At 34.3% G+C, this 6,000-nt stretch overlaps 1 protein-coding gene across 3 annotated transcripts in view; it reads left to right on the top strand.

The window, feature by feature from the left end:
* Positions 1-66: 66 nt before the first annotated feature.
* LOC135200969 (neuropeptide Y receptor type 5-like) overlaps positions 67-6,000 on the top strand; it is a 219,889-nt gene continuing 213,955 nt past the window's right edge. For all 3 annotated transcript variants that reach the window (XR_010311409.1, XM_064229747.1, XM_064229746.1), the window contains exon 1: positions 67-217. The gene's annotated coding sequence lies outside the window, so the exon portion shown is untranslated. The remainder of the gene's footprint in view (positions 218-6,000) is intronic.

The raw sequence follows: 6,000 nt of genomic DNA, 5'->3' as shown, positions 1-6,000 counted from the left end.
TCTGGGAGAGAGAGAGAGAGAGAGAGGGAGTCTCTCTCCGTAGGTAACCAGTCGGTGCCTGACCGTCAGAGAGATCGGTGCGATTGTGAGGATCTGCTCTCGCTCGCCGAGGAAAGAGGGAGAGAGAGAAAGAGGCAGACTTTTTCGATCACTCGTGTGAGGTGAAAAAAAACTATATAGTTCGTGATTTTCCTTCAATTTTTTTATTCATTGACTGGTAAGAAGGTTTTTTGTTCTTGAAGTTGATGATGTCAGTTATGTTTTTTTTTTATTGTGGTTGGACTTCGGTGTCTTAATAGTTTTGCAAAAGATGCAATGTAAACATCGTACGTCGCTTGTTTTAACACTGCTTTAAAACTGGTGTGTTGGCCAGGTATTGCAGAATTGCACGTATGTATATATATATATATAATATATATATATATATATATATATATATATATATATACTTACTTACTTACTTTGTTTATTTATTTATTTAATAGGTGATTTTCTTGGACCTTTTTTCCATTGTATCTCATTTTCGTCATGGCAAGATTTACAATAATTGCAAATATAAAAAATAATGTAGCATAAAGTAATGATATAATGGAATTAAGACGTTTGGTTAAATGTTCGTCACTATTATGTATATGTAATATATATGCACATATGTATGTATGTATGTATGATTATATATATTTATATATATATATATATATATATATATATATATCATGGTGTTTACCAGATTCTGGGAGACCCCGAATTGCCTATTAAGACCTGAAGTTGGGCTGAATGACAGCATTGTTGAGCCAAAGCTTTTTCTTTTCCTTTTTATGGAAGTGAAGAGCTGACCGCGATTATGGAAAGTAGTTAAAGGCAGGCTGGTGGTTAAACATCTTATATATATATATATATATATATATATTATATATATTATATATATATATATATATAGTATGTATCAGTGAGTAAGGATTCATCCCATTATGTAGTTACTATTGACGTAGATTTTCAAAATCAGACTATAATGAAAACACGAATTTCCTGTATCATATCAGGACCCATATACGACTAGTTATGTAAGGTATAATTTATTTGTCTATAGGACTAAAATTAAAAGTCATTAAACGCCAAAATATTCACTTTGTCTTCAAGGAATTACATCGTCAGTAAACGTCAAGTATTCACTTTGTCTACAAGAATTAATCGTCCAGAAAGGTTCCTATTTTCAACTAAGCCTCTGATAAACAAACGATATGAAAGTAATAACAGCTATTATTGTGGTTTGTGTTAGAAACTTCGAAAAACGCGTTCGTAGAGAGAGAGAGAGGAAGAGAGAAAGAGAGAGAGTAGAGTAGAAGCATTTGTGGTCATCATCCTGTGGAGGTTTCTTGTATAATTAAAGTGCCAGAGGAGAGAGAGAGAGAGAGAGAGAGAGAGAGAGAGAGAGAGAGAGAGAGAGAGAATGGGGTTGTCGCTGAGAAACGCTGACAAAGTTTAATATCGAAAGTCCCAATGAAATACCGAGGCACGATATTTCTCCCGTTACAAAAAAAAAAAAAAAAAAAACATTACCACAGAAAATATTCCATCTGTTTCCAATATCAGAGGCAATATCTTTCGATTCTCGGAGACGTCAATACAAAAAAAAACATTAGTAACTGTAATAAAATTCAATAAATGTAAATGGAAAAACACAAGGAATGAATAACACTGTGGCAATACATTCTCGTCTCCCGTTTTTATTCACGGTCGAAAAGCCAAGCGTAAGATAAGTGGAATTTATATTCGTTACTAAAATTATTACGGGTGGAGAATCTCTCTCTCTCTCTCTCTCTCTCTCTTGGGGATCTCGAAATGCTATATGGTGAAAGATTTCTTGTATAATGAAAATTCCACTGAGAGAGAGAGAGAAGAAACATTGTGGTCATAATCCTGTGTAGGTTTGTTGTTTAATGAGAGAGAGAGAGAGAGAGAGTAGAAGCATTTGTGGCCATCATCATGTATAGGTTTGTTTATTATATAATGAGAGAGAGAGAGAGGGGGGCTAGGGAGATAGAAAGTAGAAGCATTTATGGTCATCATCCTGTGTAGGATTATTGTATAATTAGAGAGAGAGAGAGAGAGAGAGATTGTGGTCATCGTTCTGTGTAGGGGAATTAGTGTAGTCTCTTGTCATATTTTTATAAAAGTCAAAGGTAAATGAAAGTTTAAATATATTTCGCTCAATTAAAATATCGTCGAGTATCCCAGTGTTCATTCCCACGTAATCGTCAAAGCAAACTCACCTCCCAACAGACAGGATTTAGTTACGAAACAGTTTCACTGCAACTACTGATGTCCTGATGTCTCTGTGACTAAACAATATTCATTTAAAGGAAAGTTGTTTGAAATATAATATATGTTTTTTAGTGTGTCAGTTTTCAAGGATATTGGATTTTTTTAAAGACTAGTTCTGCAACAAAATTCGACTGGGTTGAAATCGGTATAATTTTGATAATTCCTTTCATGTTTTATCATGTATCATCAGTATCTTAAGGTTATTTCTTAAGACCATTCTTTTTTTATTTGGACTTAGTTGAAATCAGTATCATTTTGATCATTCCTTTCATGTTTTGTCATATATCATTATTTTAAGATTATTTCTTAAGACCAATTTTTTTTATTTGGACTTCGAAATCAGTTTAATTTTGATAATTCCTTTCATGTTTAGTCATATATCATCTTTGTTTTAAGATTATGTCTTAAGACCATTGTTTTTTTTAATTGGACTTAGTTGAAATCAGTATAATTTTGATCATTCCTTTCATGTTTTGTCATAATTATATTATCATTACTTTAAGGTTATTTCTTAAGACCATTCTTTTTTTTATAAGGGCACCTTCTTTCTTCCTTTAATGTCGTGCCGATGCCGTAAGTAATATTGGAACAAAAGACGCGAGATACCAAGATACTATAATTACCATCACCCGTATCCTCTCCCTACTAACACTAGGATCAGGCTCGATCCAGCTTCCAATTTTGATAGCTTCACCCGACGGTTAAAAGATTTCTTTAACTTCCTCCTCCTGCCCCTGAAAGAGACGGCAACGACTTCCAACCTCCAACCCCCGTCGCGTGGAATCCAATAAAGATCTCACTGGAAGATTAGCCAGCCCCGTTTTCGTGTTTGGAACCAAAACGGAACGAGGCAGCCAAGTTTGTGGCGGTTTCTTTCAGATGTGGAAAGAGGGAGTAAAACAATGGCATTTTTGGATGGTTTGGTATCTACCTTCCTTTGAAAAGCAGTCGAGAGATAGTGCATCTCTCTCTCTCTCTCTCTCTCTCTCTCTCTCTCTCTCCTTTCATCAGTACGTATCACCTGGTATTCCGGGGGCGGGAATGGTATCAAACGCGTTAAGTTCGTTACGTCTTCTCTTTTCTCTCGAGTCGTCTTCTTCTTCATCTTCCAACGTCGACTGTGTGGCTTTGGGGTCTACTGAATCTCTCGGTGCTTTTGTTTATTTTTACTCCTCATTCTGCGTTGTTCCATGACGTTTAATAACGTTTTGTCGTTATTGCTTACTTGAAATGTTTCATCTTCGTTGCTTTGTACTCAGAACCTTTCGTCTGGCGTTGCCTCTTACTCAAGAGTTTTGGTCTAGGTTGCTTCTTATTCCGGAAGCCTCTCTCTGTGTTACTTCTTACTCTGAAGCCCATGCCATTTCTTACTTTTTACTCAGAAGCCTCCAATTTAATGGCTCTCTCTCTCTCTCTCTCTCTCTCTCTCTCTCTCTCTCTCTCTCTCTCTCATTTTATTTGTATATTCCCCCAATGACTGCTGACAATTTTGAAGTAAATACTACCACTTGTTATTATTATTATTATTATTATTATTATTATTATTATTATTATTATTCTCCTAGTCCATGCATTCACAACTAACATTATTCCCTCTCTCTCTCTCTCTCTCTCTCTCTCTCTCTCTCTCTCTCTCAGTATGTATATATATATATATAATATATATATATATATATATATATATTTCAATATAAATATGTATAAGTATGTACATTTATAAACATAAATACATGCGTTTGTGTATGTGCATTCGTATGTGTGTATGCATTCACAACTGAGATACATCCACACAAACAGACCTATAATAGCGCCCCCCCCCACCCCCCCTGGGATTGAGGCTTTCACTCTGCTGTCTAAACCGGCCAATAAACCGTTCGGGGAGAAATGTCTCTCATACGACAGACGAATGGACAGAAAGGAAAGACATTCGGTAGGGAAGGCGAAGGCATTTAATCCTTCGGAAGGTACTTCGGCCCCCTCTCGGTTCTCCCTATTCGGTAACAGAGTGTCCTCGAGGGAGGGGGCGGAGCTGGACATATGTGACAGGAAGGGGTGAACAAAGTTTTAGGCATCGGTTATATTATTATTATTATTATTATTATTATTATTATTATTATTATTATTATTATTATTACTATTATTATTATTTTTAGTAGTAGCAGTAGCAGTAGTAGTAGTAGTAGTAGTAGTAGGGAAAAATTCTCTATCGCGGGAGTATATATAATGTTCTAAAGGGTCCACAATAATACAAAGTGTTAAGAGTCCGTGCATAATTTTTAAGACTTTACAGAAAGCTTTCGAACCCTTGTTCATTTGGACTGAAGAACCCAGGGAAGGGTTCGAAGCTTTTCTGTAAAGTCTTAAAAATTATACACGGACTCTTAAAAATTATACACAATAACACTTTGTATTATTGTGGACCCTTTAGAACAGGGATGTCCACCTGCGGGCCCACGGCCACATTGTGGGCCCAACTCATGTTTGGATGCGGCCCCACTATCGACTCTCATTTAAAAAAAAAAAAGTTTTTAGCAAATTTATCATGTAGTGAGCTAGAGAGTCTTCATGTTAAATTTAATTTAAATACTTTATATTTAATAAACAAAATAAAACAAAAACAATTTAAAAAACAATATGATAAAGATGTTTACAATGAGCATGCATACTTAAGTTTATAATATTGTCAGTTGCTTGTTCGTGATGAGGTAGCTAGGGCTGGCGAAAACTTAGATTATTTAAAATCTATATTTAGAGCAGGGATTGTCCAACCTGCGGCCCACGGCCAATTTGCCCATCCCGTGTTTTGGATGGCGGCCCACTATCCGACTCTCATTAAAAAAAAAAAGTTTTTTAGCAAATTTATCATGTAGTGAGCTAGAGTCTTCAATGTAAATTTAATTTAAATACTTTAATTTAATTTAAAACAAAACAAAAAAACAAAAACAATTTTAAAAAACAATATGAATAAAGATGAAATTTAAACCTAGCATGCATACTAAGTTATTAATATTGTCAGTTCTTGGTTCTGTGAGAGGCTTATGTAGGGCTGCGAAACTTTAGATTATTTAAAATTCTTTTATTTAGGAAGGTATTGCACTTCATTGACATTTTAAAAATTGTCATTTAGATTATAGATTATTTTTTAGAATTTCTTAGATTATTTTCTTACTATATTGACATAACAATAAATCATGGTTTTGCCTCGTAGCCTACATAGAGACACAATTCATCAAGTATCGTGACAACACACACCATGTGTTTTTGAACGTAAATTAGATTTTCTGATTTTTTCTAAAAAGAAAAAATTTAAATTGAGTTTTTAAATTATTTATATCCATTTCATTTCAATATGATTAAAGCGCCAGTTTGAGTACCCAACTTGAACTGATGAGCTGCAAAGTCGGAAGTTTAAAAACTTTCCATAGAGAGCATACACTTCATTTATTTTTATAAGAAATTGCATTCTCTCAATGAATTTCAATCAAAATTTATAAATTTTATCCAGAAAATTATTATTGTATTTGGGGAAGTCCCATACTCTTGCGAGCAGTTTTTTTTTCAGCATGAAAAACATTAAAACTGCAGAAAGAAAAAATAGGTTGACTGACAGACATTTAGCAAACATTCTAGAATTAACGGAATACATTCCTTCGAGCAAATATTGAAAACAAATAT

This window comes from Macrobrachium nipponense, chromosome 27 (genome assembly GCF_015104395.2).
Source record: "Macrobrachium nipponense isolate FS-2020 chromosome 27, ASM1510439v2, whole genome shotgun sequence".
NCBI classification, from domain to species: domain Eukaryota; kingdom Metazoa; phylum Arthropoda; class Malacostraca; order Decapoda; family Palaemonidae; genus Macrobrachium; species Macrobrachium nipponense.
Note: the sequence above shows the minus strand (reverse complement) of the source record. Positions and strands in the feature narration are given on the sequence as shown.